The sequence below is a fragment of the Herpailurus yagouaroundi genome, unplaced genomic scaffold, assembly GCF_014898765.1.
Source record: "Herpailurus yagouaroundi ecotype Mexico unplaced genomic scaffold, PumYag 201, whole genome shotgun sequence".
NCBI classification, from domain to species: domain Eukaryota; kingdom Metazoa; phylum Chordata; class Mammalia; order Carnivora; family Felidae; genus Herpailurus; species Herpailurus yagouaroundi.
Genome location: NW_024412432.1, coordinates 4,413,532 through 4,428,593, shown reverse-complemented (window position 1 = coordinate 4,428,593; position 15,062 = coordinate 4,413,532). Strand labels below are relative to the sequence as shown.

General features: G+C 42.5%; 1 long non-coding RNA gene across 1 annotated transcript in view; it reads left to right on the top strand.

Moving 5' to 3' along the window:
- Window positions 1–1,008, top strand: part of LOC121014137 (uncharacterized) — a 21,754-nt gene extending 20,746 nt beyond the window's left edge. The window contains exon 2 of the long non-coding RNA XR_005783055.1: window positions 920–1,008. This is a non-coding gene — a long non-coding RNA (uncharacterized LOC121014137). The remainder of the gene's footprint in view (window positions 1–919) is intronic.
- The last annotated feature ends 14,054 nt before the right edge of the window (window positions 1,009–15,062 follow it).

Sequence of the window (15,062 nt, the reverse complement as noted above, 5' to 3'; positions counted from 1 at the left end):
TTCCAACTCAAAATCTCTTGGACTACATAAAGGGAATTGTGCTGTGAATATCACAACACTGGCTACAATCGAGTATCTCTTCTAGTAAAAGAAAGTAGGTTTCACGAAAGAAGGAGGTTTGTTGCAAGATGGTTCTGGTTGCTTCCTACATTTTGTCTGTTCAGATGTAATGTGCATGTTGCAGGGTTTAGTAACCATTTTGGTGGTTCAGGTCAAAGCTGTAGTATTGTGATTTATCTACTCAGGTATTGCAAATAGTAGCTGCTAAACGGAATTACACAAAACCAGTTTCTTCCAAGTGAAAAAGTGACATATATATATTTTTAAAACAGAGACATTGCTTATAATCAAACTCCTTATAAATGTTGGTGTCTATTCAGCAGACTTCAACTTTCCCATGATGAGATAGTTCACTCTGAGGTAAAACAGATAGATGTGTTTATCTAAACATGGGTGTAGTCTTACGTCTAACCCCTTCCCTTAGAGCCATCTACAGAGATATACACAGCTAGAGAAGTGTCTTTGCAACAGGAAAATGCAGTGGAAAATAAACCAGACCATGCTTTGCATTGAAAGCAAATGATGTGATATATTATAGGGCAGTCAATTTTAAACACTTCTGTTAGGTCAAGGCTAATTTTCTAGTCTAAGACCAGAATGCAAACATGGCTAGGCCAATGTATGTGGATTTCTATACAAAACATATGTGAATAATATTATTTTTTGGGGAGATTATGGGCAGGCCCTTTTTTTGTAAATATAATTATTTAGGATTATGGTTCAATTCCTGGCACTGTCTGTGAAGCTTAAAAGCTTTCCAGGGAATGGAAGTTTTTACTCTCTGTATGTCATAGCTCCATTTGACTGAGAATAATGGGACGGGAAGCAAGCAGGGTTGTTTTTTTTTCTCCCCCACCAGGTACAGGATGCTCCTGTGGCAAGATCAGCAGAGGCTCCTTCCCAGAAAAGACAAAGCGATCGAAACTGAGAAAAAAATATTCAAGTGTGGCAAAAAAATTGAACCCATTAAGTTTTTCCAAGTACGGTAGTCCACCCCTTGTCTGAGTTCCGACTTCCACGATTTCAGTTACCCACGGTCAGGGGGGATCCGGAAGCAGATGGTCCCCCTCCTCAGGGATAATCTAAAGGTCAGTAGTAGCCTTATGCTGCATCACAGGGCCTACCTCATTCACCTCACCTCATCCCATTGTGTAGGCATTTTATCATCATCTCACGTCATCACAAGAAGAAGGGTGAGTAGCGTACAGTAAGATACTTGGGGGGAGAGAGAGAGAAGAGAGAGAGAGAGAGACCACATTGACATAACTTTTATTACAGAATATTGTTATAATTGCTCCATTTTATTATTGGTTATTGTTAATTTCTTATTGTGCCTAACTTAGACATTAAACTTTATCATAAGTATGTATGTATAGGAAAAAAAAAGCAGTGTGGGTATAAGGTTCAGTAATATTTCCTGTTTCAGGCGTCTCCTGGGGGTCTTGGAAAGTATTCCCCCCACCCCGCCCCCCTCCATGGATAAGGGGTGGGGGGGATAACTGTAAGTTTGTCTCCATTCCACAAGGTGGCGGTAGTTACATTCCTAAGTAGCCATCCGCTCGTGAGAAGGATGAAGTCCCTAAGTGGCAAAGTATTATTTCAAGAGTGTGCTGTAGGAATAGATGCTATTGAAACCAGAGCAAACACGTTTAAAGCCTGGTTGAGTGTTGTTCGTGAGAGGCTCCCTCTGCAGCCCCCTTCCTTAGCTCTCAGGAGGGGAGTGAAAAGAAAAGAATACAAGTGCAGTTTGACTTCATACCAAGAATTTCTGTCTCCCGGAATTGGAACCTCAAGCTGGAGACCAGCACTTGCCTTCTCTCCACTGCAATCTTAAGCTTTTCTTGAAGTGAGATAATAGCAAGCCATCTATTGGCTTTCAAGGCCAATCTAAGACTTGAATCAGACAAAAAGAAGTTCAGACCAAAAGCATCGTGCTTTGAGCAAGATGTCATGGAATGACCCACTGACACTAACATTAGCTTGTTTGGATTTTTTTTTTTTTTAACCTAGAAAGATAAATCCACCTGTAACTCAGAAGCAGCATATTCCAATCGTTAAATTACAACTTCTTCTGTGTTTTTCGTTTCCATTAGCACTGGAAAAAGAACGTGCCAGATTTAGGCTAGATACGGTAAGTTTCTGAACATGGGAATTGAAGACCTTCTTCTGCAGGTCTAGCTGAATTGGATGATTTCATAGGATTCAAGGCTCTGCTAATCCTAATATGAATCCACATCTCTCCCCTGAAGGGGAGGATCAACCCTTGGAAGTGTTGGACCACTTGCACAAAGCCAACAAATGTTGGTTGAGCAATCACTGTTGAATTCTGGCCCTGAAACTCACGGTCGAAGAAAGGCACAAAGTCTGCCCTCAAGGAAGGGTGGAAAGTCTTTTCTTCTCCCTCTCTGCAAAAATTGGTTAGTAGCCTTGTTTATGACCTTTGTTTCCATCTAAACTTGGGAGGACATTTGAGGAAGAATTGATCTGAAGTTTCTGTTGGGCCCCCGAATAGGCATTTAGTTGTGGAACTGGTGCCCCTCTGGGTCTTTCTCATGACCATTGCTTGGCTAGTGAAGTTAGAGCTTCCATTACTTTGCCTTGGCAGGGGCTACAAAATAGGTTTATTTTCTTCCCTGGTCAGAAGACGATCCATAGCTACTAAGCAGCATTGTCTTGGGACAAAGGGAGGAAATAAAGTTCTAATATAAACATTATATTGAGGACTTCCTTTCTAGTGAGCTCAGTCTGCTCCTAAAACAAGGCATAAAACATGGAGAAGCATTATTGACCCCACTTGATAGATGGGGAGACTGAGGCAATGACAAATTAAGAAATGCATCCATTCTCATCCATTCTCATGTCATCTGTCATCGATAGAGCTAGTTGTAGGGTACGGCAGCCTGTTGACATCTGATTATATGTTGTATCTCATGCACAGGGCCCCCGTTTGACTAGAAAGTGCTTTTCTCGGGCATCAGGGAAAGGGACACCCCTTGGGCAAAAGGATCATGGGCTGCATTTCAGTTCCTACTTAGCTCCTTGGTTGGGTGCCATTGTGTAGTACACAACTTTGTGTCCTCCCTGTCCGGGTTGTCGCTTTTTCCTTGGGAATCAGACTCTCAAGTGACTTGGCGAGAAGGCTGAGCCTTGGAAAAGCCAGGATGGCAGATATGTCATATGGCAGATGTATAATAAGCGTTTGTTCAACGAATGGATTAGGGCAAGCATCCCATCATGTGGTCACCCTGCACCATTGCCCCCGTGGCCACGGACCTCCCTAAAAACGCATGTTTGGAGCAGAAGTCGAGACTAAGGCTCGGCACAGTTCTCAGCTGTGTGCCTCTTCTTCCTGAGTGTTAAGTTCCTTTGAAAGTACTTGCTCCCAACTTTTATGAGTAAGAGGAATAAAACCACTAACACCACTGGTTATTTCTTTGGGATTGACCACCCACCTATAAATAGGTGGGCACCCGACATGCAGGGCTGGGAAGAGGAAACCAACAGCTGTCCTCCTTCCACGCCCCCTTGGAGTCTGGGGTGAGAGGGTGTGACCAAGGCCATCTGCGGGTTCTATCAGGCGGACTGAGATTGACAAACAGCCATCGGATGGGAAGCCCTGGGGGCAGTCGGGGGAATGCCCCTTCCTTTCCGTCAGGGTCACAGAGATTGCTCCGGAAGGAGTTAGAGAAAATGGATTTTTGTTCAAGCACCCTGTCAGCACTCTAAGATGGAGTGGAGAGAAGCAAGACTGAGGGCTTCCCTATTTTAGTTATATCAGTGGAAAATTCTGAGGAGCAACAGAGTCTTTTCTGCTCCTGTGACTTTGGTCACACGGAGCCTGTTAGTCTGGGCAGGTCAGAGTAGGCTCTTGATTAATACCTAGAGCTGCTGATAATGCCGGGTTGGGTCTAGGAAGGGTGTGAGCCAGGGGTGGGTGGGGTACGAGATAAGCCACAGAGAACTTCTCTTTGTGAGTGACAGATTTAGCCCATTGTATCTATTGCCAGTTGTTTTCACAAAGCAACTGTAAAAATGAAATTATCCTGTGTTGAAAAAGAGACCCCCCCCCCACCCGCTTGGCTCCCCGAACGGCATCCGTAACCATCATGAACTCCTTTTTCCTCTCGTGCCCCAAACCCCTCAACTTCATCTTTCTTGGGCAACTCAGGGATCAGATCTGGACTGTTTAAGTCCTGAAACAAACACGATTTTTCTGTCGTTTTCATTTTTACATTTTGAATGAAATTAAAAAAAAAAAAAGAAGAATTCCGGTATAGTTAACATTTGGACGAATTTTTAGAACTCGGCTGCCATTATTTAATTTCTTGGTTGCTGATGTGTTGATCTTTTCTGGGGGGGAGGTGAGTGAGCAAGTGGGAATCAGAGGATTCTCTCATTGGAGAAACTCTAGGCCAGCAGCTGAGTAGCAAGCATGAATCCCTCCGCTGTAATTTCTGAATTCAGACACGCAGAATCTTTACCGCACGTACGATGTAAACATTGGTCAATAGATTCCTGCTGTTGGAAAGATTTGATAGTTGTCCTGTGACAATATGATGCTGAGGCCCCGAGGCATACAAGAGTGTCTTTAGATGAGGAGATTTATTCACAGGGGGCAGCCGCCTAGGGAGCAGATAAAGACCAGAAGGCAGGGCTATCTGCTGGGAAACATTGCTTCTCTTTTCTTTTTTTTTAATGTTTATTTATTTTTGAGAGAGAGACAGAGTGTGAGCAGGGGAGGGGCAGAGAGAGAGAGAGGGAGACACAGAATCCGAAGCAGGCTTCAGGCTCCGAGCTGTCAGCACAGAGCCCAATGCGGGGCTTGAACCCACAAACTGCGAGATCACGACTTGAGATGAAGTGATGCTTAGCCGACTGAGCCACCCAGGGGCCCTGGGAAACATTTCTTTTTTTTTTTTTTTTTTCAACATTTATTTATTTTTGGGACAGAGAGAGACAGAGCATGAACGGGGGAGGGGCAGAGAGAGAGGGAGACACAGAATCGGAAACAGGCTCCAGGCTCCGAGCCGTCAGCCCAGAGCCCGACGCGGGGCTCGAACTCACGGACTGCGAGATCGCGACCCGGCTGAAGTCGGACGCTTAACCGACTGCGCCACCCAGGCGCCCCGTGGGAAACATTTCTTAAATCTGTATTTTGCCTTGAGAACTACAGGCAGATGTACATTGCCATGGCAATGTTTCCAGGTAGGAATTATTTCTTTATCAGTTGGAGTATCATTTCTTTTCTGTTTCCTGTTTCATTTTGAAATAACGTTTCCAAGCATAAATTTGACTGGTGTTCCTTCAGGAGCAACGACGGGCAAGATCACTTAACTAATTACTAGCTTCCCAAGCCTCTGCTTTGCACCAGCTCCTGAGAAATTAGCCCTTGAACCGTGGTCAGTTGACATAATAATGTATTAGGCTGAAGGTTCTCCACATAAAAGCAATACCACATTGTGTATTTGTTTTCCTAGAAACTTTCCTTTCTGACTGAAAGTTCATCAACTTTTGAGGTTCTTACCAGTTTTTTTTTTAGCTCTGAATCTGTGTGATCCCAGCTTTTAGCATAGTGTCAGGGACACAGAAATAGCTGTAATGGATGAATAGAATGACCACGAGAGCTTTCGGGTACACTTAAGTGTCTTACTGCGTGGGGCTCTCTGCCTTGTTGCCAAGGCTCATCAAAACCATAGACAGCTTCAAAAGCTAACATGTTTGGCCTCACTGATCTGGGGAAATCATCGAGCCACAAAAATGCTCCTGATGATGTAAGTTTCCAGTGGTCAGTGGGCATTTCCACGGTCATCTCTTCCCTTGTTTACTTATCGAAAGCCTTAGAGATCACAAACCATATGCACTGAAGAATTCTCTTTTTAAAAAAAAAAAATTTTTTTTTTAACGTTTGTTTATTTTTGAGACTGAGAGAGACAGAGCACGAACGGGGGAGGGTCAGAGAGAGAGGGAGACACAGAATCTGAAACAGGCTCCAGGCTCTGAGCTGTCAGCACAGAGCCCTACACGGGGCTCGAACCCACGGACAGAGAGATCATGACCTGAGCCGAAGTCGGACGCTTAAGTGACTGAGCCACCCAGGTCCCCCAAGAATTCTCCTCTTGACTCATGAAATCCAGGGGGAAAAGATGGAGCAGGAGGGGCACATGGTTTGGTATTTTGTGTGACATCCATTTTCTGGTTCTCGCTGGGTCGGCTTTGCTTTCTCTCTGGCCTGGGCTTGTGGGCCAGGGTGAATTTGTTCAGTCACCTGCAGACACGGTGCTCTAAATTTGACCACGGATTGATGTAATTCACCAAAACTCATAAGGTAACGGGATCAAGTTAGGGATCTAGCCTCAGTAATTGATAAGTCACACCACAAATGCTGAGATGGGGTGTCGAGCCCTGGGGTTCCACGCTAGTGGCATTCTGCAAGGACCCATCCTGTGCTGTCCTATCCCAGTTTGCGTATTCTGTCACGACTAATTCGATAATTGTAACAGTTGTGAAAAGAGATAGCGATTAAAAGGCACGCACGTTTTGAAATGTGTGGCGAACCATTTGGCACAGAGGTGGTGAGGTTCATCCGCTCACTTATTTATTATTCTGAATGCCCAGGATATTGCCCGGCAGGCAGGAGGCAGTCAGGTCATGTGTGCGAGTGAGAAAGACAGGACATTACACCCAGTTTTTGGACAACATGTCAAAGCCACGAGCAGTTTTTAATGCACAAAAATGTGTATGGCTTCGTGCCAGGCACAGTTGTAAACGCTTCGCCTATATCGGCCCATTCAATCCCAGAGAGTCCCCAGAGAGGTGCTTTTCATTGCTGACCCCAGCGTACAGAGAAACTACGGGCACGCGAGGTGCCCAACTCAGTAAGTGGCAGAGCTGAGGTTTGAATTCAGGCCTTCTGTGGACAAAGACTATGCCCTTAACCATGATCCCACACCGCCTTTCACATTTTGATACCGCCCACATTCTTGGGCCCCCCAGGGAAGGAGTATACATAAGATAAATTCATTAAAAAAAAAAAAAGCCTCTTTTCTTCAAGTCCATTCCAGACTTGAGACAAATGTTTGGGATTTGGTTTAGGAGTTAGGGAGGATGAGTGGAATCCAGCTAACACACCAAAGTACTGAAATCTTATCTCTGCTAATTTCTTATCTCATATTTCATGTTGCACATAAAATACTGCTGGACTTCTTTGTCCTCAGAAATCCACACAAAGGGCACTTGATTTAATGACGTCAAGTGATCAATCTTTGTACAGCAGTCTTATCACAAGTGTTATGAAACCATTTTTATTGTGTTTCCTTGTGAGCAGCTAGGAAGACAAGTCCAGATCCACAGCTAATTCCCATTTCCACGAAACTTCCGTAGCATATGGTGGGCGTTCACGTCTAGACAGTCCGTCCCGCATTTGTACATGAAATTAAACTTGAAGGGAGAAGCTCATGAGTCTGGATGATGGGTTCAGTTCCATAGGCGCTCCCTTTGTGTTCTCTTTCTTATTTATAATTTTCAGTTATGCTTACTAATTATGAAAGTAACATGTAAGTGTAGTCACAAATGAAACAATATAAAGATGTATAAAGAGAGAGTTAATAATCACTTTCCCAACACACACACACACACACACACACGCACGTGTGCGCACACACACACGTGTGCACACACACATGCATGTACACACACATACATTCCTCTCCATCCTAGAGTAAGTGATTGTAACATCTAGATATTTGTCCTTCTATACTATCTAGTAAAAAATTATCCAAATATAGATACACATATTATTACATACATTAATGAGAATTTTTTTCATAACTTATTAGACTTTATTTTTTTTTTATTTTTTATTTAAAAAAAATTTTTTTTTTCAACATTTATTTATTTTTGGGACAGAGAGAGACAGAGCATGAACGGGGGAGGGGCAGAGAGAGAGGGAGACACAGAATCAGAAACAGGCTCCAGGCTCTGAGCCATCAGCCCAGAGCCCGACGCGGGGCTCGAACTCACGGAGGGTGAGATCGTGACCTGGCTGAAGTTGGACGCTCAACCGACTGCGCCACCCAGGCGCCCCTGGACTTTATGTTTTTAGAGCAGTTTTAGGTTCACAACATAATTGAGTAGATGGTAGAGATTACCCATATACCCCCACTCCCACACCTGCACAGCCTCCCCTCCCTTATTAACGTTCCCCAGCATAGTGGTCCACTTGTTATAATTGATCAACCTGATTGCAATGTGTTTTTTAATACAATAACATATGAAGTTGCCAGTATTTGACTATTTTGACCTACAAAAATTGGCAATTTCAGATGGTTCAACATAATAGCAGATCCAGCGATATAGACTTTTATAATAATTTTATTTATTTATTTATTTATTTATTTTTTAAAGTTTATTTTGAGGGAGATAGAGACAGGGTGAGTTGGGGAGGGGCAGAGAGAGGGAGAGAGAGAGAATCCTCAGCTTTGTTGAACCATAACTCACATACTATACAATTGCTTTATTTATTTATTTATTTGTTTATTGAGAGAGCACGCGTGTGCATGCACACACGTGCATATACAAGCAGGGAAGGGACAAAAGAAGGGAGAGAGAGAGAATCCCAAGCAGGCTCCATGCCCAGTGCAGAGCCTGATTTGGGGCTTGATCTTCACAACCATGAGATCATGACCTGAGCCAAAATCGAGTCAGATGCTTGAACAACTGAGCCACCTAGGCACCCCTACAATTCCCCCAGTTAAAGTGAATGCTTCAGTGGGTTTTTAGCATATTCACAGATATGTACAACCATCATCACAGTCGATTTTAAAACGTTTTCATGATGTCGAAAAGAAATCTCATAGACTTTGTAATTGGGTGAGTTGTCTTCTTCTTCTTCTTGAGTTTAGGGGTTCTTTATATATGCTGGATACTAGACCCTTATCAGATCTATACAGCTTCCTTTTCGCTGAAATTCTACACATGGTATTTCCCACTTTCTTCAGCTGACACTGCTTGCTTTTAAGTGATGTGCCCATGAGGCACACGGGGAACCAGGAGGAAAGAGCTCTGTGTACAAGTGTAAAGTATGGATGTCTCCAGCTGACATTTGAGAGCATGCTATGCCCATCTCCTTACTGTGATGGATCCCATGGCAATAAAGCCAGAGTTGGTCTTTTTCAAAAACTACCTCACTGCTGAGGGCTGCTTCTTGGGCAGTGGATTAATGTCCAAACCTCCTAGCTAATTTGTGTGAAACACAAATCACCCTTATGTGATAAGGCTTGACAATAAAATGAGAGATCAATGTGAATGTTTCAACTGGATGTCCACCCTTTAGAAACTTTGAGACAGCTGGACGAGCTGTTTGTGCCTTCATTAGCACACTGCTGATAACTTCCATGTTATGACTAATAATTTCTGTTTTGTGCAATCACTTTATGGAAAAATCCAAGATGATTTATACAGTAAGGTTATTTCCTGGAGCTCTAAATGGAGAATTAATCTTGCATAATTTGATTTCATTGCAGAATGATACTTTTGTGGATTTCTGTGATGGGAAGAAGTCTGAATTAGTTAGCAAGGAGACAAGACCAATGGAACATGATTGGTGGAGTAATTGTTAAGTTGCAAATGGAGAAATTAACAATCACTACCCAGCATGCCCTTGAATTTCTCTTACTAGACATAGTATATCTAAATTGGTATCTGAAGCTCTTACTTGAAGGACAGTCCTTTGGATAGATGCCTGACATTTATTTTTTAACATAGCTGTCTCCCCTTACAAAACATACTGTGTGTTGCTTATTAGTATATGACAAGTCTGGTTGTACTCATTGGCTTCTCAGAAACTGAACTTGTGGCAACATGAATATTTTTCTTTTAATTTATTGAGCTGGGTGATTTTAAAGCCACCCACCCTAAAGAAGACTGATCCTCACAAGAGAGGATTTTTTTAAAAAATTGAGATATAATTGACATATAAGATTGTTCAAGGCAAGTTTAAGGTGTATGACAAGTTGATCTGAAAATTTATGTACTGCAATATGATTACCCCTTTAATGTTAACTGAAATCACATAATTACCATTTTTTCTGTGGTGAGAATAGTTAGGATCCAGTCTCTTAGCAACTTTGAGGTTTACAATACAGTATTGTTGTAATCACTCTCGTGTACATTAGATCTCCAGAACTTATTGATCTACTAGTTTGCAAGTTTGTACTCTTAAACAACATCTCCTCCCCAAGTACCCTACTCCCAGCCCCTAGTAACCACCATCCTCTGTTTGTACAAGTTTGGGTTTTTTTAGATTCCAAATATAAGTGGTATCATAGAGTATTTATCTTTCTTTGTTTGATGTATCTCACTTAGCATAATGTTTACAAAAGAGTCTTACTAACTACTGAAGATCCAAAACTCTACATGTAACTGAATTGCCAAATTAGAGTTCACTGGCCACATGAGGGTGGTGTTGACTATAAGAACACCTTTGTAGAATTCAAAACCATACGCGAGGCTTCCCAGGGTGGTGGTGATGGAACCTTGCACCTACCTGAGTCTTCTGTGCAGGACACAGCGCCTGGCTCAGGTTCCCACTGGAATTTTCCTTTTGGCTGGGAAAGAACATGGATGGGGGAGTGAGACAGACCTGTGCCAGGCTCCTAGGTCCATTCCTCACTAACTTAATGATGTAGGACAAGTTACTTGATATCTCTGAGTATCTATAGAGATGATGGCTTAACTCATAAGTTCATTGCCAGGAATAAATGAGAACATATTTATAAAATGCCTCTTCCAGTAACTGGCACAAGGCAGGCACTAACCACCTGCTACTTTCCCTCCTCTTCCCTCTTTGTTTCCTGCCCTCTTTCCTCCCACCAAAATGCCCTCCACAATTTAGGCCAACTAAGCACTTGAGCTCTTAGGAGAGTCGGCTTGATCCACGACCAAGAAAACAGATGGTGTCCTAACACCCACCCTCAGACCTATGTGTAACGTAGAACTTATTTCTATTTATCACTGACCTTTTGACAAAATTGATTGCAGTTCCCAATCCCTAACTCTTTTCCTTATACAAATTCCTCCCAGTTATTTTGGTGGTTGTTGTTGTTAAATTGAGATAGAATTGACATGTAACAATTGTCTTCGTTTCAGGTATACAACGTACCTATTTGACGTGTGTGTGTGTGTGTGTGTGTGTACTGTGAAATGGCCACCATAATAAGACTAGTTAACATCCATCACAACACATAGTTAAAATTTTTTGCTTGTGATGAGAACTTTTAAGATTTTACTCTCTTAGCAACTCTGAAATGTACAATATAGTGCTATTAATGATAGTCACCACCCAGTTATGCTTGACCTCGGCTGCGAATTCCACTCGTCTTCTATTCGCCTCATAGATGTGTCATTTAAGAGGCAACATAGGGGGCGCCTGGGTGGCGCAGTCGGTTAAGCGTCCGACTTCAGCCAGGTCACGATCTCGCGGTCCGTGGGTTCGAGCCCCGCGTCGGGCTCTGGGCTGACGGCTCAGAGCCTGGAGCCTGTTTCTGATTCTGTGTCTCCCTCTCTCTCTGCCCCTCCCCCGTTCATGCTCTGTTTCCCTCTGTCCCAAAAATAAATAAACGTTGAAAAAAAAATTAAAAAAAAAAAAAAAAAAGAGGCAACATAGGAAAAGACAACCACCCCAGTGAAATCAATGGCAATTTATAGATGAGTGAGGTAACAAGATTAAAGAGTTATGAAAAGATGTTCTAGTCCACTGGTAATGGGGAAAATGCAGATAAAGTAAGCAATGTAATAAAGCTGGTAAAATTTAGAAGATTGTAATATCTACACACGGCTAGTTGCAAGGCAAATTACATCGTGTTTATGGAAACAACCACGCAGCTGCTAACGAATGTAGCCATAAAAACAATCTATTCAAACTTTAAAATACATGGTTTTCAAGGTAGTGGTCCACTCCTGTGACTAGAAATGAAAGCATCAACATAGGAGGTTATATTTACAAGGATATCTATTGAAGCATGGTTAGTGAAGGACAAAGTAGAACCACAAACAAACAAATACAAGCTAGAAATAAAGAGGAAGAAAAGCCGGTAAAGAAATTGGTATCATCTGACCAAGGAGCATTTTTAGGTATTAAAAATAATGTGCTAGAGCTACCACAGTTGACAAGGTATTATAGAACAAGGAAATAAGGGATGCAGAGAAATCCGTATAAAATGATCCAACTTGTTCAATAAACACGGGCTAACAAAATTCCACGTGTGTGCATACGTTTATGATAATACGAGTACAGACGAAAATAAGGACGATAGCTTTGGAGATCCTGAGTAATTGTAAAGATGGGGACATGGGGGCAAGTGGAAAAGAAATAAAAAGACTGCACTAAGCAGATCCCCGTCAAACGTGACATGATTGTATTTACGCAAAAATTAATGTGTGTACGCGTGTACGTATAAAGAAATAAGAATGAGGAGTTCGAACTTGCTCTACTGACTCGTAGATACAATTGCTACATAGCGAAAAAAAGAAAATATCAAAAGTAAAAAACGCAGGGGCGCCTGGGTGGCGCAGTCGGTTGAGCGTCCGACTTCAGCCAGGTCACGATCTCGCGGTCCGGGAGTTCGAGCCCCGCGTCAGGCTCTGGGCTGATGGCTCAGAGCCTGGAGCCTGTTTCTGATTCTGTGTCTCCCTCTCTCTCTGCCCCTCCCCCGTTCATGCTCTGTCTCTCTCTGTCCCAAAAATAAATAAACGTTGAAAAAAAAAATTAAACAAAAAAAGTAAAAAACGCAGAGGCAAGCTAATGGTTATCAAGGGCTGAGGGGCAGTTTATGAACCGGAAAAGAATCCGGTTGGCTGTCTCAGGTGGCATTAACTCAAGGTGGAAGAAGTTATTGGTGAGTTGAAAATGAAAATAGTAAGAGGGAATGTATGTATCCAGAGCTCATTTGTGGACCAGAACAGTCCTAGCTCCTGACAGCTTCAGCCAAGAGAGCTAAGCTGCAATCAATAAGGCATCCCAACCCTGACCTCTGTCTCCGAGGGGTCATCTTTCAAAGGCAGGGCCTGGCTGATCAAGTGCCTAGACAGAGTTTGTGGTTTTCTTGCCCAGCACTCCAGATTTCCAACTGGACTGTCTCTCTAGCTTCCATGAAACATCCCAGAGTTCTATGAACTTGAGGTTAAACTCTGGCCAGTACACAGCAAACCTGGGAACTGCTTTTCCAAAACAATCCTTTAAAACATCTCCTGGCCCCGATGGGGCGAAGATCAAGAGGAGGGAGAGAGGAACCCGGCATTATGTGCTAGTGGATATTCCTCCAAGCAAAGTTGCGAAGCTGCTTAGAGCACTGGGCAGAAAATTAATGAAAGATTTTGTTTTCCCATGACTTGAGGTTTGTCTGACAGCTGCTGTTGGAATTCCAGACTCTTTTGGATCACTGTGATCGTTGACATTCTGTTGAGCTTTAAAGAGATCCTTGGGGTTTAGAGAGGTGGGACACTGAGTAGCTCTCCTTGTCCTGACTTTTTGCCACTGAACACGATGAACAGTGAACTAACACTCCTCCTCTACATTCTGCCTCAATGTCCCCCAACATTTTTCTTCTCCCCCAAATCGCCATAATGTCACAAGGCAGTCACAGATGTCAAATCGAAGTACATCATTGCAATGGAATTTTATCTCATGTGACTGTTTCTTTGGATGGATATTACGACTGAATGTTGCAAATCTTTTAAGAGTGCTGATCTATTATGTAACCCTAATCCAGAAAATTTATAGACATATTGCCTAATTATGACAAAGGCACAAGAGCACTGACTGAAGAGGTCTAGTGACAATTTCTGATATATGTTAGACCACTTGCAATGTCCCCTTTGGATTTGTAGTTGTTTTTTTTTTTAAGCCAAGAATTCTATATAGGTATAAGAGGAGTACAGAAACATTTCTGGACATACTGCTTCTCAGTCTTATCAGAAAATACCTGGTCTTTGGGAAAAGAATGGAGTAATCCAGACACAGTAAAATGCTAGTTACTTTGGGCAAATTTGTATTCTTTGCCCTTAAGCTCACTTTGATAACTTCTGAAGTAACTACTAGGTTTGCAAAGATGAAAAACATCTAACCTCAACACTTTTCCTTCAAATAACAGACGCTGTTTATCCCTCAGTCCACATATTTTGCGTGTTTAATTTCTCTCTTGGCTGTTTTGCAACACACTTATTGTAAGATGCCTCAAATATGATGCTCGACCCTTAGGCATTCATTCCATATTTTTATCTCAAGGAATGCCATGATGATGAATGCATTTAGCCAGGATGGGCTGGGTTATGCAGTTGTAACAAATCACTTTGTGACTTAAAATCTCAGTGGCTTAGCACAACAAAAGTATATTTCTTGCTTCATCACAAACTCTGATGTGAGTTGACGTGGATGTTCCACATCTGGCGAGTTGGGGATTCCCTTCAGTTCGTGAGGTCATTCTCTCAACACCTGATTTCCAGAGTTGTCCCAGCAAAAGAAGAAAAAGATGAAGGTGACTTACTGACTCCTGAGTGCCTTGGAATGGAGATGGCATATAACTTCCTCACATTCCTCCATGTTGGATGCAATCATATGGCCCCGACCCAACAACAGGGCAGCATGAGAGATGCAGGGAGCCCATGAATACTCAGTGACCACTAATGGTCTCTGCCGATGTTGAGTTTTAGGAAACAGGGGGGTATAAATTAAAAGCCAAGGCAATATTTTACATTTTTAGTTGTCTATACTTTATTACTACCCCTAGTACTACAAATCACTTAGTGGCGAAAAATATTTTTTCATGTTTGGGAAATGCTGACTACTATATTTACTTCGTTGAATTTATAATGTGCAATTAATTATTAAAGGTTTTTAAAAGTGTCGCATTAGGGGTACCTGGGTGGCTCAGTTGATTAAGTCTCTGACTCGATTTCAGCTCAGGTCATGATCTCATCGTTCAGCTCAGGTCATGATCTCACGGGCT